Source organism: Pinus tabuliformis, chromosome 2_2 (assembly GCF_031772625.1).
Source record: "Pinus tabuliformis cultivar Carrire ecotype Pingquan chromosome 2_2, CPIR1, whole genome shotgun sequence".
Classification (NCBI taxonomy): Eukaryota; Viridiplantae; Streptophyta; class Pinopsida; order Pinales; family Pinaceae; genus Pinus; species Pinus tabuliformis.
This window is the reverse complement of record NC_142300.1, coordinates 403,872,175-403,899,997: the sequence shown is the minus strand read 5'-3', so window position 1 is coordinate 403,899,997 and position 27,823 is coordinate 403,872,175. Positions and strand designations below refer to the sequence as shown.

The following is a 27,823-nucleotide window of genomic DNA, read 5'->3' as shown; positions in this document are numbered from 1 at the left end:
GAGAGATTGAGATTTGTATGCATGGAGGTACCCTTCCAGGATACCGTGGGAAGAAATATTTGATATTTTGGAAGAGTTGAAAGAAAAAAAACCTAAGGACTGTATCAAATTTCAATAGGCAGTGAATAAAAAAGAATACCAAGAAGCTTGTAAACACACTTGTCCATAATGGTCAGCAATTGCTTTCTCACATCCTCGGCTCTCCTTAAACAGTGTGATTACACAAAATTTTCAAAACACCAGGGACCTCATAATTTCTTTCCTTTGAGGCCTCATACATGGCTAATAATGTTAAGTGGTCCCCTTCTGGTTGGAAAAACTTTTCCCTTTTTTGTCAGCCTGAGCTTGCTTCTCTCAAGGCCTGTAGAAAATGTTTTGTGTCTAAAGCATTATTATTATGGTCAAGATCTCATTGCTACAATCAAGATCAACACTGGAAAGGAGCATATTTGACAAAGGAGGTTCTAGTGGAAATTCAACCATTTTCCTCCCCAATTTGGTTAGAATACCCTCCTCATCCAAAGCTCCTAAACTGTACAGTTGTTCCATTGTAGATATGAGTGCTTGAGGAGGAGGGGGATCCATAAAATCAAAGGAGAGGAGGTCATTGAGTCCCATGGCTTTCATGGTGAGTGTCGTGAGTCCAAGATTAATCCTCTGTATTTATGGCACAGGCGTGGACAACATCTCATTGTGATATGCACTTTTTATGTGTAGACTATAACACTTACCAGGATATGTACGACCAGCATGTCCAACATGTTGCTTAGCCGATGCTTTAGAAATTGGTGTAATGACCAGTGAATCCAGAGCAAGTTTTGGATTAGCTTGCTTCTCTCAAGGCCTGTAGAAAATATTTTGTGTCTAAAGCATTATTATTATGGTCAAGATCTCATTGCTACAATTGAGATCGACACTAGAAAGGAGCATATTTGACAAAGGAGGTTCTAGTAGAAATTCAACCATTTTCCTCCCCAATTTGGTTAGAATACCCTCCTCATCCAAAGCTTCTAAACTGTACAGTTGTTCCATTGTAGATATGAGTTCTTCAGGAGGAGGGGGAATCCATAAAATAAAAGGAGAGGAGGTCATTGAGTCCCATGGCTTTCATGGTGAGTGTCGTGAGTCCAAGATTAATCCTCTGTATTTATGGCACAGTCGTGGGCAACATCTCATTGTGATATGCACTTTTTGTGTATAGACTATAACACTTACCAGGATATGTACGACCAGCACGTCCAACGTGTTGCTTAGCCGATGCTTTAGAAATTGGTGTAATGAAGAGTGAATCCAGAGCAAGTTTTGGATTGAATACATTCTTCTCAAAAAATCCAACATCAACAACATAGTAGATGCCATCAATGGTCAAAGAAGCTTCTGTAATATTGGTGGCCAAAACCACTTTTCTTTTACCTCGAGGAGCAGGCTCAAAAATTCTTGACTGCATCTCACTAGGAAGAGAACTGTATACTAGTAAGATTATGAGTTAAGGAACATTCTTTCCAAGTCTTTTCAGTCACTCATAAAGAATCTAACATTCAATATTAATTTCCTCTTGTCCCATTAAGAAGAGAATAATATCACCTTCCAGTTCTATCAAGTGAATCTACATGACTATGATCAATGCAACATTCAAATAGTCACTCTCCGGCTGCTTGGTATACAATATCTCTATGGGATAAGTCCTCCTTAGGTTAGTGAATATATTGCAGTTGAAGAAATATCTTGAGAATTTCTCAGCGTCCAAAGTGGCAGAGGTGAAAATTAACTGAAGATCAGGTATGTGTCTAAGCAACTGCTTTAGGATCCAAAACAACACATTTGTGCGAATTTTCCTCTCGTGGGCCTCATCAAGCATGACTATTGAATACTAAGATATTTCTTCATCAACTAAAATATCTCTAAGAATCATACCACCATTCATGTACTTAATCACAGTCTCTGGCCCAGTGCAATCCTCGAAACGAATGGCATACCCAACCTCCTCCCCTAAACGACATCCAAATTCCTCTGCTACTCTTTTTTCTATAGACATAGCTTCCACTCTATGAGGTTAGGTACAATTGATATTACCTATAGTAGTGTAGCCTACCTCTACCAAATATTGGGTCACTTGAGTGGTCTTTCCGGAGCTAGTCTCCCCAATGACAACCAGAACTTGGTTGTCATTCACCACCTAGATCAATTCCTTCTTCAACTTGTAGATGGGAAGGCTCTACCTATGTTCCTGAATCAAGAGCTCTGGATGCTATCTGAATGTTGGTTCTTTTCCAAATGCATCCTTCTTCCACTCAGACATATCATAAGCAGAAAACCCCACACCTCTCAACTCTTGTGCAAGATGCCTCTCACCTATCTCTAGCATTGGATCCTCCCATGCCGATTCAAATCCTTGTGAATGGAATCTAGCATGGTCTTCTACTACTATTCTCAAAAATCCCTTCGCTCCTTCACTTCTCTCTACAGTGAACCATATGGATTCTTCATAATATTCACAACTGGAACATCAACCGAGTAACGAGTTTGCCCTTGTAGGAAAGAAGGCTCATCCTCATTCAACTCGATCTTGAGCTCCTCCTCAATAGTACCCTTGTCTTGGTAAATCATGACATCGCCATCTTCGTCATACATAGGATATTCCCTCACATCCAAGACCTTGAATGCAACCAGCTGCTTTGCTTCCCACTTCTTGGGAGATCTCATTCTCTTTAGGGGCCTCCGGGAAGGCATGTTTTCCTCCTCATCCACAATGGTGATACCTGAAAGTCTGGTCCTCTTTGTGGGAGGTTGATTGGAACTGAGAGGATTGGCCCTCAGAGCATCATCATCGGTTCTTTTCTTCATTGGCAACAGGTCCTCACTGGTTTTATGATCAACATCCCTCAAGGAAAGGCTCATTTTTTGTCTCGATATAGAAATGACTTTGACCCAAACCTCCTGATCTCTCTTAATGACTTCCTTTGCATTAACCACCCTCCTTCTTGCAATCTATGAAATATGGACCAAACTCTCTTTCCCTCGAAAATCATTTAACAAAACAAATAACCTTGTATCCATTACCCTGGAAACCCTACCCTGATAAACCCCAAATAACTCAAGCTCCTTATTGTAGTTGTTCTGCTCCTTATTGTAGTTTGGTCTAACAAAGGGCTAGTTTGAGAACCTTGGAAAGGGAAGGTTTTGAAGGAAGTAATGTCTCTCCATGTTGAAAAAAATAAAATTTTCACCATGTTGAAGAAGGCCCTGGACCTTAAAGCTGATAAAACGACTCAAGAAGAAAGCATTTTTGGTCCTCCATTTCAAAGTGATGAAGAAGCAATTAAAGAAAAATTTCCAAGTGTAATGGAACATAGCCCAATGCAAGGGCAGATCAACAAATCCTGTATCATTTCATGTCAACATTTGACATAATGGATGACGTTTTTTATTGGCATATATGCAGGCTTATTAACAACAAAGTAGTCATAAAAAATCCAACTTGTAACCATCCATATTTTGACATCTCACTATTTCACTTGTTTATGAAGAACATACAAAATGGATAGTAGATTGATGAAGTGTTGAAGTGGATGCAATGGCTACCTGACTTCACCTAGCAGCTTAATAGAGCACCAATAGTGCTTTGCTTAATCTATTGGTTCTCTCTTACCAGTTTGGCTGAAAAGAAAAAAACTAGGAATTAGATGGGTTTCCACATATATCCAAGAGGATAAACCTTTTACACACTAATATGAACCTTTAACAAAATATATAGACAAATATGGGTTCTTCAACATCTTACATATGGATATGGATTCTTAACCAAATGACCAATCTAGGGTCATCAACTCGGGTCTTCAACAAAATACCCATTATCATTAGTTTTGTCATCATTCTAATAGCTTGCAAGATATACTTTCTATGGTATAGGAATGCCAAGGGAGGTAAAACTTGAAGGGTTCCAATCAAATATTTAGATATAGCTATAGTAAATTGCTCCACAAAATGTTCATGGTGTAGAAATAGTTAACAAGTTGACCTCAGCTAAATCAAATTTCAGTAATTCGAAGAAGTTTTTTAATGTAGGAAGAAAAGTATGATGCAGGAACAAGCATGTCCAAAAATTAGTACATGGTTAAACCATTTCCTATCCAACCATGTAGACAATCAGTGTTGTTAAATCATCATATATTCAGACCAAAAGTCTGCTTAGCTATCATACATCCAACCAGTGATGGAAGAAACAACTACTAATCTTATATAAAACTTGGTAGTAACTTGACATTGAGTACTTATGCTAGCACAAAATACATGTATGTTGGTGATTCAAAGGAGAAAGAGAATAGCCTTAGGACAAGATATGAACATCAAAATATAGGACATACACAACTAATGGAAGCAACATGAATTACTAGCATCTATAACCAAAGCAGAAATATATGACATGAATGGTGTGTAGTCATAGACACATTTTCATATAATCTTGTTTTCAAATAAAAAATATGTGCCTACAATTCATTGAACTCCCTAGGTCATATTAAATTTGTCTCTCTGTAGGCCATTGATATCTAAAGGAACACATCATTAATAGTTAGACACCAATGCAACAATTGTACACAAACAATGCCATTTCTCATTTAACTGGGCTACATATCGCAGAAAATTGGAATGGACATGGTAATCATTTTCCACTGGAGTAGTAAATGCTATCAATACCATATAATAAGCACAACCAACATATGGTCAGTAATACCAACCCTGTTTAAGATCTCAACAGTCAATTCGAAAATTTTGGGACAAGTAACATGACATAGACATGGCCTTTGCTTGTTTCTCAAAAAAGATATTGGAATGCCTACTTTCCTTCACAAAAGCCAAGGCCTGGTTATAGAGTTTTCTCCCAAGTGGTTCAAGCAAGTCTTTAGCATCTTGCCTCATAAACTTCTTTAGTTTCCTCATATATCTATTTCTATTGAGAGTTCCAATACTAGGCAAACCATCTGAAACAAATAAAGTGTGTTGATTCACATTACTTATGTTAAACTCCACCATGGATGATGAGGCTTTTTCTTCAGTTGAATTAGGATGCTCAACATGCTTATTGTTGCCAGAGCCATCTGCAAGGGTGACAAAACCTAATGGATCAAGGATATTTGAATTACTACACAGATTTTCGTTTGGCTTCACTTGAGGTAAAAAGTAATTCTGAAGGACCAAATCATCATCTACAACAGGAATTTCTCTTGTCAAAGTTTTGGTAGCAAATTCCAAACAAGGATCTCGCCAAAAATCTCCAAAAGATGAGACAATTGGTGAGTCATCCCTTTTTTTGTTCAAATCAATTTCTCCTTCAACGCTTTCTTTTGTTGGTCCTTTAGAAGGACAAACATTCTCAAAAAGAGAAGTTTTCAATTGTTCTTCACCACCCACAAGTCAAAGTATTCAACAAGGCAAGTGACATAAACTAAAACTGTTGAAAGGCATTAAACAAAACATAAGAAACAGAAAAATGACAACAATGTTGCTGCTAGTAAAATTCCTCCCTAAAAATCTTTAAGGATATCAATACAAGAAGCTTTAACTATTAAAAGGAGTGTAATGGATGGCTACGACAAATGACATTTACATCAGTAAGTGGTCTACAAGGCTATGTGAGAAATAAAATAGTAAGAGAGAGAGGATGACATCTAGCAAAGATGAGGGCATCTAGTGTGAAGGACCTTGAGAAGATATTAATTAGGACGATGGTGTCAAAATTAGATTTGGAAGGGCATATAAATCAAATTCAGATGGACCCACAAGCCAACCCAATGACCATTCTCATTCACGTGGTGACAATTGAATGAGATCTCTGGGATATGGAAGGTGGAGAGATCTATCGGGTAACAACCTCAATCAATAGGCATATTGAAACAACAGTCTCCTCTTGTTTCACCAATGACCCTTTCCAGCTTTCAAACCTAAAAATGTTTGAAACTTGATGTTATTAGGGTTCAAAACTCCTGCGGTTATATGATTAAAAATCTAAAGGGAAAATTTGCAACCCCAGCTACAAGTCATTAGCTTATACATGTCATGGTTTTCCTCAACATTTAACTACATGAAATTTACGACTTCTTGCTACAGTGAATTGAGCATTTTACAAAGTTTCCTTCACTGGGTATTCAGATTTTCACATTCGTGTTTCACAAAACCCTTGTAATGCTAAAATTTTGAAATCCTTAATTAACCTAAAAATTGGAAGAAAAATTCAGGTTGGTGACAACTAACCATAATTTATCTCCCTTGGCATCGACAAGTTGTGGCTCTTCGATCTTCTTCCTCTTCCCATTATGTTAGAAGAGCCTGTATGACAATTAATTCTTTTTTATGTATGCAGTAATTGGGCTTGCCGTGAGATGAGATGCTACGTGATTCTGTGCTGCTAATCTTGTTGTTATTGTTTTTCAACAAATATCGTTCCTTCCTTTCACAGATTAATTATATTCTTTCAATTTTCCTTCTATTCTATAAATATATATTATATATAATAGCCATTGTTGGACACTGCCAATTTCCTAGTTCTTATAGTTTGTTTACAAATGTCATTCCTTTCACAAATTTATCTTAGTGTTCCAATATTCTTCTATTATATATATATATATAATAAAAAAAATAAACCAACTACACTCAGGCCATTCCCATTGTTGGACAAATGGGAATTTCATAAATTACACAAGGTTGTCTTCAAAATTACTCCATACACACTTCATGCTCAACTTAATCGTTTGCTCCATTTTAAAAAGTCTAATTTAATTTTTTGGCTCTCACCCAAGAGAGACCCTGGTTTGGTTCATGTCCTAGCAGTGGAATTTATTCGTCAAACGTTGTCAGAGTAGACACAAAAGCGAGGCAATAGTTTCTTATTTGTTTGTAGTAAATTGTTGTTGGATGTAAACTATCAAATTTAAGGGCAAAAGTGAAACAATTAAATACTATGATCCTGCACATATCATAATGCGAAGCACTTGGAGCGATCAACAATGGAGAGGACCTTGATAAGATCAACGGTGTAGAGAGCATATCAAGTGAGGGTTCACTAGTTCCATCAAATTACCCGATGCATTGCATGGCCCTCACCAATGCGATTACATGGCATCATCTAGTTGGAGATCTGGTTTTAAAAGTTTTTGTTCAAGGCTATTTCTTTGGGGAAACTAATATTTATTGAACTATAGTTTCATTAATGCTTTAGGTAGTATATGCTATATATTGGATATTGCATAGTTATAACTTTATTAATACACTAGTTAGATATATGCTATCTATTAGATTTTGTACATGATTAAATAAAAATACTATCAAAGTACATTAATGAAGCTATAATTAATACACTAGTTAGATATATGCTATCTATTAGATTTTGTACATGATTAAATAAAAATACTATCAAAGTACATTAATGAAGCTATAGCTCTACAAATATTAATAATTTTTCATCTGAAACTAGATAGTGACTCATGTGATCGTTTTGAGGCTTGGGCAAACCGTATATGCCCGTCCTTATCGCACTAAATAAAAAAATGGAAATTGAAGGAATGGCTGAAGGAGCCTACTATCTGGTGGATATCGAGGTTTTCTATTCAGATTATAGAGAGCTAGTCAGAGTTTGAGATTATGATACTAATTCAGAGAGCCCTTGTCTTTTATATAAGAAAAATCATGGTCAATAAAGACTCTCCAAACAAAAAAATAATTGTCATGCGTGTGTAAAAAATAATAATGTGCAAATCTTCTTGAAAAAATAATAATGCTCAGTTTGGATATTTTTCAAGGGAAAAAAAATATCAGGCCTTCGCAATGTCGTTGTACTCGAAAAATTTAGCCATATGTCTCAAAGTTCCATTCTCAATATTCTAAATTCCTTACAATGAATAACATTTTAGCTTCTAGCTTTGACATGTAGTTATAGTCACCTGGTTTAGATCTGTAGTTGTTCCTGAGAAAACATGTATAAGCCTTATATCTAACAAGGTCCACGCTAGTTTATATGTGTAGTTGTTCCTGGAAAAACATGTATGTCAGATTAATATGGTGTACATTATATGTAACAGGGACACAAAATAATTCCTAGTTATTATGGTTTGTTTGCAAATGTCGTTCCTTTAACAGATTTATTTTAGTGTTCCAATTTTCTTCTATTCTTTTCTATTCTATATATATATATATATAAACGAACTACACACGCCATTGCCATTTCCATTGCTAGACAAACGCCAATTTCATAAATTACACAAGGTTGTCTTCAAAATTACTCCATACACATTTCATGCTCAACTTAATTGTTTGCTTCGTTTTAAAAAGTATAATTTATTTTTTCATCTCTCACGTTTTCACAATAAACACAAAAGCGAGGCAATCGTTTCTTATATGTTTGTAGTAAACGGTTGGATATGTTCATGATTTGTTTGTAGTAAATTGTTTGATATATTCATGATTTGTTTGTATCATGTAGTAAACTCTTAGATGTTCGTGATTTGTTTGTAGTAAGTTGGTGGATATTTCTGATGTTTTTTTTTGTATCAAGGGCACACTGTGCTTGTGTTGCTTTTCTTTTTAAGGAGAAAATAAAAATTTGAATATAAATTGTATATTTACTGTATCAAAGATAAATTCTAATATACATTGCAATCCGCTTGAGCATTCAAGAAAAGCTCTTTGTCAATATCAAACATGAAAAGAAAGGGGCTATAAATCCCAATTACTTCATACATAAAAAAGAATTAATTCTCATACCGAATTTCCAAGGCCATGGAAGCTGTCGAGTCTGCGGTCAAGGATGGAATGAATCCCATGACCGTATAACTTTTCCCTTCATGCGCAACTTTTTTACTACCAAATATTTTGTGAGTATTAATGATTTTGGAGAGCCGTCGGGTGCTGCTTTTTGCTACTTGGGGGATTGAGTGATAACCAAAAGTATAAGAATGTGGCAATGATGAATTGAAAAAATTAGGTCCATAAGATAATTGAAAATTTCAAGAAACTTTTGGTACGGTGATTTGTCGTTTGATTATGTGAAAATCCAATTCCTATCAGTTCGTTAAGCCTTTTTTCTTGGCTGACATCCAATATAAGATCGGAACAGTCTACTATCAAACGTTTTTAGTTTCTTGTTGGGAATTCGGTAATGAATTTTTTTTTTGAGATGGTAATTTTTCACTCTTTGAAATTTGTTATATTTTTCAATGTATAAACCTATCAGAAATTACAAAACACATACTTACCAGTACAAAAATTATTCCCCAAAATGTACGGTTCATTCAGATCATCATCAAAAATCTGACGAGTGCCTGAAACGAGCCTCTAAAAGTGTGGAGGGATTTTCATCACATCAAAGGGTCTTTCCTTCTGATCATCATCGATGACCTAGCGAGTGCCTGAAACGAACCTTTAAAAGTGCCGAGGGATTTTCATCAGATCGAAGAGCATGTCCTTTAGATCATCGTCGGCAGGTGCCTGAAACAAACCTCTTAAACTACTGAGGGATTTTCATCAGAACGAAGAGTGTGTCCTTCAGATCATCATCGGCAATTTGGAGGGTGCCCGAAATGAGCCTCTGAAACTGCGGAGGGATTTTCATCAGATCGAAGAGCCTTTCCTTCAGATCTGAGACCACGAGGTGGGGTGCAGACACCTGTAGGAATTTTGTTCTTCCATCCAAACCCTTGATGAAGATTTGATACATGACAATAAATGGTCTCAAGTTCGAACCCTGCAACGCCGAATTAGAGATTTTTTTCTACTGATGGGGAAGAAAACACAATGCATATAGATCTTCTCAGAAATTATCTATGTTTCCATGGAAGAAGACATCTTCTACCAATATCCATATATCCATGTAAATATATCAGGTTGGTTGGGTCCGTTGTGTTCTGATGAGTCGATCAGATTCATAGACAAACTTTTATGAAAGTGCCCATCAGAACTATTTATTTAAATAGAGAATGATTAAATTGTTCAGGTTAAGCCGATTAAAATATTTATAATAACGAATTTAATATGATAAATATAAAATTTTCAACTATTTCAACTATGATAAATATAAAATATCTATTTCTCCTATTTTTTTTTATTTCATAAATAAAATGCCAATTATGCCTCTTTTCCTTTTCCAATGCATTTATCAATTTCCATAGTCAATAATTAATCACCAGTGATACCCATCATTATGTTTTTCCCCAACATTAATCTTTGAATAAGTGTCCCATGACCTTGGTAATATTTTTATTTACATAGGAAATCAACTAGGGGTTGTTACCAACCGCTCCCGAATGGGAGAACATTATCCTCCATGTTCAATGCCACCTATAAACCAAAAAAACACATGTTACCCATTGAGCTTTATAACAAAACTCAATGCGACATTTTACATCATATCATACTACTAAGACCATAGCCATCATACCATGAATGCCATACCACTTATTGGATCTTTATAACACAACTCAATGTAGCATTTACATACATATGCATATATATAGATGACGAAAAAATACAAAATTAAACACTTATATCAAAATACTTCTGATCAACCCATGAATAGAGAAGGATACATATCTTGCATTTGATCAACCATCTCCCATGTAGTTTCATAGGGCCCAAAGTGATTCCACAGCACTTTAACTTGCTTGATTTCTTGATTCTGGAGCATGAGAATCTTTCGCTGCAAAACGCACTAAGGTTTCGGCTAGAATTTTCCTTCTGGATCCACCTACAATATAGAAAATTCAATCACATGATCAACATATTTCACATACTTTTTAAGAAATGGCACATGGAAAACATCATTTACTTTCACTGTTGGAGGTAGTGCAAGTCGGTAGGCCACTAGTCCAATCTTCTCAAGGATCATGAAAGGCTTGCAATACCTAAGTGTCATCTTGGCACATGACCAATCCTTGATAAACTCTTATTGGACTTGATGTGCAAGTAGACATGTTCCCTAACCTGAAACTCCTTGAATACCCTGTGCTAATATGCATAACTCTTTTTCTTGTCTTGTGGTTCCTTTAGATTCTTATTGATAACTTGCAATTTCTGTTCTCTCTCTTCCAATATATCTAGTCCAATCAATACCCTATTCACTAGATCACTCTAACTGATGGGAGTATTACATATTCTCACATAAAGTGTCTCAAATGGACTCATCTTCAAGGACTCCCCATACCCGTTGTTGTACACAAACTCTACCAATGGAAGATACTCTTCCCACTTCCATTATTGATGCATGAAATACATCCTCAACATGTCCTCCAAAATCCTGTTAATTCTCTCTATATTTCCATTTATCTAAAGATGATAAGTTGCAATGAAAGGCAACTTTGTCCCAAAACCTACAGACAACTCTTTCCAAAATTTTAAAGTGAACTTGGCATCTCTATCTAACACAATATTCATAGGAATACCATGTAACCTTACTATCTCCCTGATGAAGAACTGAGCTACCTCACTAGATGAATTTGTAGACTCCACTGGAATGAAGTGGGGTACCTTCGTCAACCTATCAACCACAACCATAATATAATCCTGTTGCTTCAATTTCCTCGCAAGCCTGTAATGAAGTCCATGGAAATGTCCTCTCATTTCCACTTTTGAATCAGAATCAGCTGCAATAAACCATCTGGATGCTTACACTCTGCTTTTACTAATTCACAATACAACATATTGCAACATACTCAACCACCTCTTTATTCAAGTTCGGCCAATGGTATAACTTCCTAACGTTTTTCAATGTCTTATGATCTCGGGTGACTTGAATACGACTTAACATAAAATTATGTCAAGATAAGCTTCTTGAGCTCACTGTTGTCTGACACATAGCTCATGTCCCTAAATATGACCAAACCATATGTAGTGAGATGATAATCCACATCGTGTTCACCTGTACCTTGCTATTGTAACTTGTTCTTAAGTTATTGGTACCTATCATCTTGGTTTCCTTCCTATAAGGTTTGATCCTATCAATCTGTCCCATATGAACTCATAGTTACAATGTGATTTACCTGCAATCTTCTGCTAAGATCATCTACAACCCTATTCTCTTTACCCTTAATTTGCCTGATCTCAAAGTCAAACTCACTCAGCATAGCTAACCACCTAGCTTGTCTGGCATTCAGGTTAGGTTGGTCGAACAAGTACCTTAACCCACTATCATCACTCATCAAAATGAACCTCCTACTAAGAAGATAGTGTCTCTACATCTTCAATGCATGAATGATCACCGCCAACTCAAGATCATGAATCACATAGTTCTCTTCACGCTCATTCAATTTCCTTGAGACATAACATACTAAGTGTCCTTCCTGCATCAAGACTCCAACATGTCCTCTCTTACAAGCATATGTACATACCATAAAAAATTTATCTGGATCATCAATCTTTAGAACTAGAGCATTTGTAACAAACTTCTTCAACTACTAAAAACTAGTTGCACATTCCTTTTTCCATTCAAACTTCTTCCCTTTTCACTGCAAGGATGTAATACGATAGTAAATTCATGAGAAGTTCCTAATGAACATCCTGTAATAACCTGCTAGTCCCATGAATGATCTGACCTCACCCAAATTCCTAGGAGTTTCCCTCTCCATGATAGCTCTGATATTTTCTAGCTCCACTGTTATACCTTCCTTGGAAACCATGTGTCCTAAGTAATGAACTTCTGTTCTAAAAAAATTGCACTTACTAATTTTGGCATATTATTGATTCTCTCTTAGAAATCTCATTACTATGGCTAAGTGTTTTTCATGCTCTTCCTCATTCTTAGAATATATTGATCTGTCACCAATTAATACTATCACAAACTTGTCCATATAAGGATGGAATACATTGTTCATCAAAAAAATGAAAGTAGTTGGAGCATTAGTTAAAGCAAAAGGAACCACAACAAACTCATAACTCCCATAACTGGTCCGGAAAGAAGTCTTGTAGATGTTCTCTTCTTTTATGCATACCTAATGATATCCTAATCTCAACTCAATCTTCGAGAACACTGTTTCTCCCTTAAACTGATCAAACATGTCATCAATTTAAGGTGAAGGGTACCTGTTCTTGATTGTCACCTTGTTCAACTACCTGTAATCAATTCATAACCTAAGAGTACCATCCTTCTTCTTCACAAACAACAAAGGTGCGCCCTAAGATGACACACTTGGCCTAATGTGTCCCTTTTCAATCATTTCCTTCAACTACAACTTCAGTTCCACCAACTCTGAAGTGTTCATAATGTAAGTTTCCTTTGATGTTCGTGTTACTTTCGGCATCAACTCAATCGAGAAGTCCACTTCCCTATGAGGTAGTAAATCTGATATATTTGTTGGAAATGCATCCTGAAACTGCTATAAAACCAAATACCTCTTCAAGACTTCAACATCCTCAACGTCCTTTCCTTTTTCACTAGAAATATGAACTACAATAAATACACATCCTTTCCTGATACTGTGCTTTTCCTTCATAACTGTAACTATTCTCACTGATGTAGGCTTCTTCTTACAGCTAAGATTCTCTTTTCTCCATCATCATGCAAGCATTAAATATCCTTATCATAGAAATCTATCTTAGCCCTGTGAATGTACAACCAATCCATAACCAACAACACACTATATGATGCCACTAGAAGCACATTTAGATCCACTGATGTAAACATAATGTTCTTCTCAAATGCATAATAACTTGCCCAGTGATAAACTATTTTCTTAATACCCATAGCCAACTACACCAACCAAGACTCGACATGCACTTCTTTATTCAAGAAACACTTATCAACTAGGTGAGGACTGATATAACTACAATTGAATACGTAGTCAATCAAAATGGAAAGAAGTTGATCACAAATATTACCATCCATCTCAATAATAGATGCTTGATGACCAACCTTCCTATTATCCAATGCTCCATAAATCCGAGGAATACTCTGTCCAACATCCCCAACTGTCTATGCCTCCTGAAAACTGTAGATATGTCATCTGCCACCCTGATGATGTGGACAATATCTCCTACGATGATCATTGCCACAAGTCTAACATTGTAAATTATTTCTACCATCACCCTTGTTCTACTCCTAAGACTGAAATCCTTATCCTTTATCAACTACATTTAATTTCTTGTACAGTTTTGCATTCCCCTTCTTATTTGTATCTTGAGGTTTTCCTCTCTTCTTAGCCCACTTTCCTTTATTCTTCTCATTACCTTTCCAATCCTACTTAGACTCAGTCTTGCACTCTAATTGCTCATTACAATGCTTCAATTTCCTGATGGCTTCCTCCAATGATCTAGGCTCATCAAAATCAATCATGTCATTGAATGACACCGACAACCCAATGATGAATCTCTAAATCTTTGCTTTCTCCTCCTTAATATAAGGCACATATATCAATAACACCAAGAACCTTCTAGTATACTCCTCATCGGTCATCAATCCCATCTTCAACTTATAGAACTCCTTTACCATGTCATAATAGTATCTTTTAGATAGATACTGCTTCCTAAGAAAGTATCTCCAACTCACTCTAAGTTAGCTCCTCTTCTTGAATGTCTCTGAAATTATTCACATATTCCCACCAAATGTCTACTTCTCCTTTAAGACTGAAATTCGATATCCTGGCTTTCATATTTTCTGAATAATCATGCAATATGAACAACTTATTCATCCCAAGCAACCAAGCTTCTGCATATTGTGACTTCTTCATTTCTCCATCAAATGTAGGAAGCTTTGATTTCTTGAATTCCTTTGGAAATTACAACTTCTCACTCCTCTATATGGATGGTGATGATGATGACAATGTTGTCTCTCTCAACTAGAACTAGAATAGAATCCACGGTCATTAACCGTCTTGTCAAGTTTATCCAATAACGTACCATTTTTTACTGTGTCATCCCTATCAAACCTATTTCCTAGTTAAGACCTGCTTCCAATGTATTCCCCATTGGTCCTTTCCTCTTATCCACGATTGATCCTAAGTGATCCTTGTCTCTGAAAATCAGATATAATCTGAAAAATGACCGCATTAACTTTTGCTTGCTTCTCTTGCGCCTTGGTAAGTCTTTCCTGTGACTGAATAATCCTGTTATTATCTTGTTTACATCTTTTGATCTCTACTTTCAAACTTCTCAATGTATTTTCTATGTCAAGGAAGTACTCATCGCTAGGTTGTTCATTTGATCTATAGGGATAATCACGTGAATTGTAGTCCGCCATTTTACTTGTCATCTCAATATTCTACTTCCAAAAAACATACCATGCCAGATAACCAAATATAAACATGATCAACATACCTCAATGAAGTTCAGGGGAGGTTATCTCATCTACAAAATAAATATGGATTAGCACCACATATGTATATATAATGAAATGAACATATAAATCATCTAAACATCAACATCATCAACCTCTACATAACGGCACAACTGCAACAATGACCATCACAATGCATGGATAATGAACACATAGACTATTGACATGCATGCATGAAAAACACATTCAACCCATCAAGACCAAGTTCTTGAACCTAGAAGCTCTGATACCAATTTGTACCATGCCACCACACATTTACTCATTTTCAAAGGCGTACTAGGTAAATGTGAGACAAAGAGTTGTTATGACATGACCCGACCTCCTAGCTCTCGTTAAGGAAGTGAAGCCTACAACTTACCACCAACTGACAACACATAACATTCCATAGGGCTATAGGTACACTCAGGGGCCAAAGAGCCACCTCAAATGACCAAACCACGAGTTGGGGCTCCTTTTCACACAACTTAATCCCCAATTGCATGCATGACAAGGCCTCCATGTGGAGGCCTCCAACCACACTCACAAGCCTGCCCAAGTGCGGTTGTGACTGAAATCATTCAATTTAAAGGGTGTGGTCCAAATATCTTAGCCACAATTCCAGGGTAGACTCCAGACCACTGCGCAGAATTGCATGAGACTTCTTAGAAGCATAATTTACATGGAAATAAGGCTAAAAATACAAATTTGAGTCATAAACTTTACCTAGATTGACCAAAATATAACAGATATTTCGCCAAACACATGGAAAACATGTAACTTGTAGGTCATGAATCCATATATAATAAAAAAAGTCTAAGATTCATTTCATAATCACCAAGAAGGCTCTATGCCCTCTCAACATAGCTACAACAACACTTATTAGTCCATACATTCATGAACTGATCAATAGCTAAACAATTCATGAAAAAAGATATAGAAGATACACATAATATGAACAACATATAACCAGATAATAACTAGTATATAATCCTTGAAAACCCAACCATAATATCACCAACATGCAGCCAACATATATATGTGAATCACAATAGAAGAATACCTCTTATTAACATATGAAAATACCAACTAAGTCAGGGACTTCCATGTACCACCCGACCATATATTGGGTTGAACCAAATCTCTCTTTCAACTAATCACCCCCACACCATATTCCAAGCATGAATATGGGGTGTCATGGAGTAAACCAAACAAAGCCAAACTAACGCTTCCAGACGCCATACTACCTCAACCCTCAACTAGTGATTCCACCTCATGATCAAACATAACTAACATCAACCAGATCAGTCTCTACCCAAGGTGTATAGGGCTCCAGGAACTAGTAACTGAACCAATAACCTTTCAGGGATCCAAAGTGTTTGTCCAACCTGGCTCTAGGGACTAGTAGCTCAACTCACCAAGGGTTCTAAAGCATTTGTCCCAACTTAGGCTTTATGACTAGTAACTCAACCCAAGTTGTTATAGACCCATAAACATAAGGAATTATGAGCACCAACCATAAAACAATTAAGTGTAAAAAACCCACAACATAATGACTATCTAGGAAATAGAAATGAAAGGCTAAAACACTATCAATCCTAGCAATCCCCCATGCCAATGAAAACACATAACCATAAAACCAAATGCATCTACCATGCATGCATAACTCAACAAGGAAATATCACATGAAACATGTTACCTACAAAGCAATCTAGCTATAGTTGTTGATCCACCTGTTCCTTTGTGTTTTCCCGTTTTCCTTTGGCTTCTTTCTCCAAATCTAGTTTATGTCAAATGCTCCAAGAATACTATAAATGTGCAAGAGTATGAGAGGGTGACAAAATAGAAAAGATCTCCAAGCTAAAACTAAAAAAGGGGTTTTTAACTAATCCTCAGAAGCCTTTTTATCATTGAGACCTCTATTTTCTTCATTTTACTTCATTTTTCCTTCAATTTTCTTCACATGCAAATATGTGACCCTTTATCTCCCTTTCTGCAATTTTCTTTTATTTCGTAAATAAAATACCAATTGCGCATATTTTCCTTTTCCAGTTTCCATATCCATTAATTAATCACTAGTGATATCCATCACTTGTTTTTCCCGACATTTATCTTGGAATGCATGTCCCATGACCTTGGTCTTATTTCTATTGACATAAGAAATTAGCCTAATTCTCTGCGTCTAAGCATTATCTCTCTTCTCAAATTGCAAATACAAATGCATATGTGGTAGACACAAATATGTTCCTATACTATTACAAATGACATAAAGCACTTTCCTATACCAACATCATCCACATGAAAGTGATTTTGTATCCATGCAAGGAGTTTCACCAGTAATAATTTCCTTTGAAACTAAGCGGTAAATAATTGGAACTGTTGTTAGATTTGGAATAGCTTCTAAGTATGTAATTTGTAGTAAACCAAGATACCCCTAAAAAAGGGGTTGTGAACTAATCCTCAGAAGCCTTTTTATCATTGAGACCTTTATTTTCTTCATTTTACTTCATTTTTCCTTCAATTTTCTTCACATGCAAATATGTGACCCTTTATCTCGCTTTCTGCAATTTTCTTTTATTTCATAAATAAAATGCCAATTGTGAATATTTTCCTTTTCCAGTTTCCATATCCATTAATTAATCACTAGTGATATCCATCACTTGTTTTTCCTAACATTTCGCTTGGAATACATGTCCCATGACGTTGGTCTTATTTTTATTGACATAAGAAATCAACCTAATCCTCTGGTCTAAGCATTATCTCTCTTCTCGAATTGCAAATACAAATAGAGATGTGGTAGACACAAATATGTTCCTCTGCTATTACAAATGACATAAAGCACTTTCCTATGAATACCAACATCATCCACATGAATGTGATTTTGTATCCAAGCAAGGAGTTGCAACTGTAATAATTTCCTTTGAAACTAAGCGGTAAACAATTGGAACTATTGTTAGATTTGAAATAGCTTCTAAGTATGTAATTTGTAGTAAACCAAGATACCCTTATAAGATCTATGGTTCTAGATTACCCTCAAAGAACCACCTCGTTGGCATCACTTACGTTTGATAACCAATCTTTATACAATTGTGTAGGTTGATTAAAGGATGCTTCCTCTACAACCTGTCACCTGATCTCTTTAACAAGTGGTTGACTGCTAGTTGTCATTTCGTCTAAATGTAGGATCATCCGCACATCTTCCTTACCGAAATTGATAATGAATAAATGGAGCTTTATTCATTATTGAATTTACTGTTGAATGCACTATTATTAGTTGTTTTCCATGGCAATCCTGACGGAGTTAATGCTCCCACATAAGTAATACGATAAATAAATAAAAAAATAATAGATCAGAGGCAACCTATACTCACAAATAATGATATTTGTCCTTCTCGAATTTAAAATATACACTACAAATTAACACTATTTAAAAAATTAAAAGTTGTAGTTGGATAGATTCATGGTTCAATTTCCATTCCAAAACTAAAATTTTGAAATCACCCAATACAAATCTGAAAGCTTCATTCCAAATATATCTTTGAAGAAAGAAAAATAAAATAAATATTTAATACATAAAGATATTTATATTTTTTCTCCTCACAAAAGATATTCTAATTACATTCTAATTACGTCGATATCATTCTTTTCTTTCATTATTTTGTTTTCGTAATATGCAAATAACTTGTTAGGGATTTGCAACCTACTTTTAATGGCTAAATCTATGCATGGAATTGGATAACCAGACCGAGAAAACCCCATTTATCTCCGCGCCCCTTTTACCTTCATATTTTCTTTATTAACTAAATACGCTTTTACATTATTTTTATTTATTAAATATTATTTTCTGATTTTCTTCAATATATTTTTTTAACCTTCATAATTTTTGTTATTATTTTTTTCGAAAAAAATTATTGGTAAATATAATTAAGTATAAAAATATTGTAAATAACTATTGTTAAATATTGGAAGTATAATCTTTTTGGGTTATGTAAATTTAGTTTATTGACTTGAGTGGAATGTGAAAAGCCTTGGTAAATGTCAATAGTTATACACGTCAAAAAAGCCATGTGGAAAATGAAAACCCAAGGGAGAATATTGTGTATTAATATATACATTTTGTGAATAATATGCATCACATGATTTATGAAATTAGTTTATTATTTGATATGTGTGTTTAATTATAAAATTGATTTATTTTTTGATGTGTTTACATGGTATTAGATCTAGTCGACCCAAAATCCCTTTGTCGTCTGAGCTTGTCGAAGCTAAGTTTGGATGTAGGCCACTGTAACTCTCATGCAACTTGATCAATCTTGTTATGTCTTAGATCTGTGTTGCCTAGCATTCGCCTATGCTTATCTATTACCATTTCCTTGAGATGTCAAAAATATTTTTGTTGTAACTCCCCACAAAGATATTTATGGAAAACCTAACATGAAAACTATTCTTTATCATTCTCTTGAGTCTGTGTGTTTGCATGCCAAAATAATTTCAGCCCAAGGCACTTTTCACACAAACATTTGTGTTGATTCTAAAATTTCTCATTGGCTTTGTTGCATTGGTGGCTATGAGGCCACAACTCAGTGAAGGTTGAATGAGGGGAATCAATGAAGTCATTCTTTTTGCAGAATGTTGGAAAGGAAGATGAGGAAAGCACAGAAAATACACACAAAAACATGATTTGTTGTTGAATTACTCTTTTATTCATAAAATATATTCTCTCTTATACATACAATGAGTTGTGGTTGGTCTCTCTATCTTTATTCACCATTACAATGACCCAACCATGAGTATATAAACACCAAAAATACTAATATGTAATCATGCAAACTCTAAATAGACATGACTTTTCTCTGACGAACTATTTCATGCAAACTCACACTAGACTTGACTTCTAATATTGGACTCAACTTTCTTTTCTTAACTTAAATCAATTCTTCATGCATTACATGCATACATGAGTAATTACTATTTCTAGCACTCTCTCTTAACTACAACGATATGACTAAACCTTAACTTAACCATGATTCAACATAACTTATATGAAAAATTGCAAGAAATTTGCTACTGCTAATGAAATCAAACTGAAATCAAGAGACAAAAATTTATTCTACTATTTTGTGCAAAGGAAAAACATGATAGAAAGACATGAAATACCATGCAACCATCAAAACACAAGAAACACAATGATTTTACAGGGGAACCCAACTGGGAAAAACCCTTTTTTTGCTTTGCATTAATTCAGATGAGAATATGGATCAATTACAATATCTTTCTTCAGTCCTAAAGTACACCCTACACTGCAATTTTGATCGCCTCCTCACTAACCTACTCTAACCAACACTTAGCCAAAATAGCCTCATCTTTCCTCCTATTTCCTTGCACAATCCTGGAGGAAATTAGTCGTTAAAAAATAGGAGAATTCCCTATTTCCTTATGCAAATACTAAAGGAATTGACCACCTTCTCCAATGCAAAAGCATGTACACTCAACTAGTATACAAAGATAAATAAAATTATGCCTTTCCCACCACTCAACTAGGAAATTATAATTCCATGCATCACTAGGACTATTTTTTAGTAAATTGATCAGTTAACTAAGAGATCAGTGAGTTAAAAAATGTTATAACTACTCAATTGAACTCCTATTGACTCCATTATAGACTAGAGCTCAGACAACTAAGTTTAACTAACAAAAACTCCACTAGATTGCTAGATTTCATCAAACAACCCATGCACAACCCTACTTCTAGCCTACAAAGTCAAATTTACCACTCTAAGTTGGAAACAAGGTCATGCCACTCTATCTCAATGTAATCCAAGTCATCTTGTTGATGTGGAAAATCAAATTTATCCATTTGACTAAGGCATAAGACAAATGAAGCCTTTTCTTGCTACAATTCCAACATTAAACATGCATGTTGGTCTAAGTCTCAACTAGCTTACAATGAGTCAAAAACATTTACAATGTTGTATTTTCTTTTTCATTTCTTCCAGATTCTATATTATCGAAACTTCTTCATTCTCAGTTGTGCTTTCTTGTTGTGAGCTTCATAGTTCTTCACTTGTTGTTGCTGTAATTTTTTTTTTGACTTTTCATGTGTTTGTTCTGAAAAAGAATTTAGGCTTTCTGATCATGTCTTCTACCACTTCCTCTTCAAACATATGATTGCTACCACAACTCTTTATATTCAGATTGTGAACTTTGCTTTGCTTCTTCCTCTTCATATCCCCCATCTTCTTTTTTCTGTATTTTTTAATAGCATAATTTGATCTCTTCTTGAATCCATTACTAAATGGATGTTTCAATGCCTTCTTCATCTTAAAAAATTTCCATGTCCTTTCCTATGTCTTTTTATTCATCTTCTCTTTCAGTTATAACTATTTATGGGTTGTTGTATTGTTTACTTACACATTGAAAATCAATTTTAGAAACATATTCATTATGCTCTGTAACGATATTTTTATCAATTTATTATTCCTTCTTTGCCTCTACCTTCTCTTCCTCTGTTTTTGCATCATAATTTTCATTTTCCACTTTTTTAACAACCTTTGCTACTGCAAATAGGTTTCCTTCCACTTGGATTCCAGACATAAGTTGGCATCTCTCACCAAATAACAACATATCAATGAGATCTTTCGGTTGCATCATGTGCAACCACTCATCGTTAGTTAATTGTTCTTCATCAAAGTTAATATGAACAATTTCAATTGTTGAATCCACCAAACCATTTGTTTCTCCATTGGTAGCTTTATCTATGCCAAACTCAGTTCTTTCTTGTTCACAGAGTGCTTCATGAGCAGTTTCAAATTTTACTTCCTAAGTTGCTACTACAGTGATAGTGTTAACATTATATTATTCATAAAAAATGACACTTTCCATATTGCCACAATATGTCCATGTTTAAAAAAAGATACCACATATGTCATCAACATAATTTTCATCCTCTCTATGCTGGGATTTCCGAGAATGCATGTGTTCATTAACAATTTCAAGTTTACCAAATTCCTCAACTGTTGTTGAATTCATGAGAGATGCACTCTCAACTCCGGTAATCATTACTTCATATGAAAAACTCTTTTTTTCATTCTCGAATTTAAATGTCTCAACATTTAATGTAAATATTTCATCATTAGCTACAATCTTACCAACTAGATCACATATGTTATTCAATGATTTATTGGAAGCTTCACCATAAATCATCAAGGTCTATTGCTAGATTCTCAATTCACAACTTACTTTGTAGTCATTATCCACGTGTCTTTTCACAATGGGATTCACCATCATCTACACCATCCATGTTATAGTGGAGTTCTCGAGCATCTATATGCTCTTTCCCTGCTTCCCATAGAGAGGCTTCAACTTCTATCTCTGCAACCTTTTATATGTCTTATTCATCCATATGAATGTCTACATAATGGGTTTTGCTTTTAAAATATTGACAACCATCATCCACATTTGAGTGGGATTCTCCAATCTTTGTTGTCCTCCCAAAGTATTTCTCATTTACACTTAGACCTATGGTTTATTTTTCTATTGATTATCCAATAGACTATAATAGAATTTGTTGTTGCATGTCACCTTCCTTTGTACCAAATTTTGCTTCTAGGATCTTCCATGCTTCCTAGGAAGACATGGATTTTTCTATATTTCACATAAAATTCTCATCCAACTCCTATTTTATAACATCCAATTCAAAGTATTGTATACTTTGTCATATGGGTTATTAGACCAATACTCAATCAACTCTTTACATTGAAGAAAAGTTTTCATTTTGACAACCAAAAAATCAAAATTTTTACCATTAAATTTTGGAAGTGTTACCAAATCCATCATGATCCATCCATCCTCAAATTATTCTACTTCATCTGCTCATCTTTTACGTGCCTCAATTACAACAAGAAATTCTATGAGCTCTTTGAAATACTTTGGCTCTTCCTTTCAATTTATTTTCTTGGCCTGCTTTAGTCTTGCTTTGCAACCCATGACTATCGTTTTTCTTTTTTCTTCTATCTTTATTGTTTCAATCTTCTTTCCATATCTCATGCGAAAAAAATTATGGTTTTTAATATACCCCCTCGTAACTTACAACCTTCCTCATATTCACGTATCCTTATCAGATTAAGGGATTTTCCAGAACCCAAAACACTTTCATGCTTGACAAGATAGAAAAAATTTACAGACCAACACACCTTTTCAAAGCCCTAATCTCTTGTTTGAATAAAGACCTTTTTATTAATTCTCTTTTAACAAAAACAATAAAAGATCACTTTATATAAGAAAAAACTTTTAAATAAAAAGTTTAACGCCCTTACATAAAAATTGCATAAGTCCTTTTAAAACACTTTCTCAATATATGATGATAAAGGCCCTTTTAAAACAACATTTTAAAATATGAAGCCCTTAATACCATCAATTGATCAAAATTTGTGGTGCATTGAAAAAATTATCACATGCATAAATACCTTAAGTTGCAGACTTCTAAAACAAATTTTATGCCTCTTTTTTAATTTATGTCATCGCACCTTTCGATTTAGAGGAGTTTTGATAATAGGAAAAACCCAAGGGAGCATAAGTGTGGACCAAAATATTCACATCTTAACTTAATTCTTGGCTACGATGGTGATGCAGTGTATTCAATGTCTCAATTGTGATGATGACACAAACTCTATAACTCTGGGGCTCTGACCATCAACCCTCACAACTTAAAAAAAATCACAATTTACTTATTCATCTCTTGGGCTTCCACTTTGCTCTTATCCTCGAGCTCTAACATTTCTCCTTTTCTAATATATTTCTCTTGAGATCCATTAACTCTTCCTTAGCTCTTAAACCAATATGATGGAAAGGCAAAGGAGGAAAGCACAAAAAATACACACAAAAATGAGAGTTTCTACTCAATTGCTCTATTATCTATAAACTTAATTCTCTCATATACATCCACTAAGTTGTGACTTGTCTCTCTATCTTGATTCACCATTACAATGACCCAACCATGGGTATATAAACACCAAATTTACTAAATATGGAATCATGCAAACTCTAACTAGACTTAACTATTCTTCGACCATCTACTTCATGAAAACTCACACTAGAGTTGACTTCTAATATTAGACTCGACTTTCTTTTCTTTACTTAACTCAACACTTCATGCATTGCGTACATACATAGTAACTACTATTTCTAAAAAAAATATGATGCATGAGTTTGATAATTTCATGAAGGTTTTCTAGCGCTTATAAGCTTTGACATAACATTTTTTTTCCTTTTGTCTCTGTGATTTACTGAGAGCTCCAAATTCGTTTTCTGTGAAGATGTTGTAATGCATCGTCTCCTTTATATTATTAGTTACCTTGGCTATATGTAATGAGGTTCACTGCAATATTGTGTTGTGGAGATTTTTAGCAGCATTATCATAGGTTTGTGGTTGTTTGAATACCTTTTTTTTTTTACTCCAGTGGCTCTTAATCTGCAACTTGGGTTCTGTATGCTCGTGTGTGTCCCTCTCCTCACTTAAGATAGTGAATAAGGGTAATACTAATAGTTCTATTATGTTTTCTTAGAGTTTAATAGTCTCATATCAACACTCATCTCCCTCTAATTCTATTTATACCGTTTATTTGACAGCACAAGTTTGTCTCTTCTCCTCCAATGCATCATTCAATCCATAAATAACCTTGGAGTTGGCACATAGAACGAATCATTCAAAGATAGTGTCACATATAGACTCTCTTCAACTCATCTTGTGCCAAAATACGGAAGGAAAGAGTCGCTTCAAATCTAAATCTAGTCTTGGTTTTTGTGTTGAGCATGTACAATGAGCATGGGTCAAACATTAGAAGAATTCATTATCTACATTTCAAAGCGAATGAAGACTAAGGTTGGGGTATTTTCCAAATATTTAACTACGAATTCTTTCATTACTGTTTGGGGAGTATCAGAATTGGATCATTGTGCCCCAGCTTATGCAAGGACTACTTGTGTAAACCAACACTTCTATTTGCTACTAAAGGGTCCCCAATCAATGTCAAAACTGCGAGGGCCTATTCAAGGAGGGGTAGGTCTATTTCTTCAGCCATTCTCATAATAAAGGATAGAAGAGATATATATCTTGCACAATACTCAATCATTGTGCCAAGTTCAGTCACCACTTGTTTGAGCCACTGTTAGAAAAAATGTGGACAAAGTCATGCCAATAGAAGAGTCACTTTTATGTCAACCACTCTGAGTTTGGACAAATTTATGCCATTTGAAGATTCCAGTCAACACATCAAATGATATTCCTTTGGGAACAAATATCAAAATTTAATTTTGAAAGCATTACAATGCAACTGCAAACTCCTCGATGAACAACTAAGGAAGTTTTAGTGGATTATATATTGGGTGCAACATACAAAAAGCATGTTTATCCACAATTTGTATGTCGTAACTAGAAGGCCTTGGAATGCAAACCACTAATAATGTGACATCCTTTTTGAAAAATAAAAATATCATCTGTTACTCGCATCTCATCGCATCCACTATTAGAACCTTCATGGCCGCTAATTGATTGTTCTTCATATTCGAAAGGTTGTGCCCACTTCAATCATCCAACTCAACATGTATCATATGTATGTTAGCATATTGATGGCCATTAATATGATGAAATGAACTATGGAATAATTTTTTTAAATTAAAAAGTGAAAAATTAATTAGGAGGAGCACATCATTTTGAATCACTTCATCATATTTTGGTCAAAGTTTTCCTTTTATAACTCAATCAATAACCTATTCCGATGGTGGGATGCATTGATATGAGTTATTTAATCATCTACTATCTAAATGTATCTTGCAACAACCTTCATTCGCTGACCTTCAACTATTAAGAAAATGATAAGAATTACTAAGTTATTAGAGTCATTAGATACTATGATAATATTTGATTGAATTTGGTACAATGAAAATCAACAAAGTCTTTGTCACTAGTATTTGAACTTGTTTACAAGATGCATAGGAGAAACTCTAGTTTCTCCATCTTGAATATCAGCTACAATGTGATAAATTACACTAAAAGAATCAACACTCTAAATTGTTGTATGTTCAAAATATCTCCCTTTTCAAGTTTGAGGTTGATTTCCATGAATAGGAAACACTTTACCATAAATTCATTTTCTGAAAATTTTCTCCTTCTTCTGCATCTGATATTTCAGTTAGAAAATATACATCTGAAATATCATCCTCTGAATCTACAATTGACCAATCATCCTGAAACTCTTCTATTTCTATACATGCTTTGAGTTTACTAGATGAATTATGTGGGCACTTACAAGCAAAATGTCCTTCTGTTTTACAAATGAAACAATAGTTGTTGTTTCTGGGTCTTGATCTTTTCTTCAAAAATTTATATTTACGAAAAGGCTTTCTTCGATTTGAGACTCTCTTAGTTTATCACCATTCTTGGTTTTCCCCTAACTATCTCAGAATGATTCCATACTAGAAATGCTGAGCAAGCATAATGGGACTCGCTTGGCTCAACGAGCTGCATCTGTAACAATTCCTTTATCTGTTTCTTTATTTCCTGCTCATCTGAGGGAGTGCAGGGAATAATCTTTCCTTTTACTCCATTGTCATGCAAGGCTATAATTTCTTGCATCGGACTTTCTGTTTCCCAAAACTGTTGTGGGTTTTCCAAGCAACTTTTTAAAAGTCTTTTGTGGATATCCTCTTGTTCTGTAGACCAATTGGGATTTATGCATGACAATTGTTTTGTTTTAGATTCTGCTCTTGCTTCATAGAATTGTAGGACTTCCTACCAATCATCAGAATCTTTTAATGGCTTTTTGGCTGCTACTCTTTTTTGGCTATTTTCATGTCTTGCTTCTGAGTTTGCAATAAACAACCTGGGGACAGAAATAGCTTTCTTTTTCAAATTGATAATCAGCTTATCTTGGCTAATTGTTACTGGAAGCACAGAGTTTAAAATGGAATTCCCAAGATTAGACTGGCTGAGGGATCAAAATGCTGAATTGCAGAGATCCTAACAATACTCCCCCTAAATTTCAAAGAAATATTGTCTACATAATGTGTTAAACTTACAAATCCTCCAATAGCTTCTAAAACCAGTATGTTTTGCAGTGGTTTCCACAGAGATTTGAATAAAGATGGTATAGCCAAATTATTAGATCCACCGGTATCAATAAATGCATCTACAGGTATCCACTCATTTTTTACTTGTACTTGAACCGGGATATAAATGAGGTTGTTGGTCTTCACTATCTTTCTGAACAATGCATTTTCTTCTGTTCTTTTAATCTCTAGTTGCGGCAGACTGGTTGATGCTGCTGTTCTTTTCTCAAATGGGCAAAAAGCATTTATTTCTGGCAAAGGCAACACAGGGTGCTTACCTTGTTTTACTGATAATGATACTACACTTGTAGATTCATCATCTAAGTCATCTGATGTCTCACTTGTGACCTCAAAGTTAGTGTCACTCTCCTCTTCACTGTAGTGGTGTTCTTCTGAAAAATCATCACCAGAACATGACGGGCATAAATTCAT

The 27,823-nt window shown here is 34.9% G+C and overlaps 1 pseudogene; it reads right to left on the bottom strand.

Moving 5' to 3' along the window:
• Positions 1 to 104: 104 nt before the first annotated feature.
• LOC149192984 (putative pre-mRNA-splicing factor ATP-dependent RNA helicase DEAH5 pseudogene) lies at positions 105 to 27,823 on the bottom strand (annotated as a pseudogene).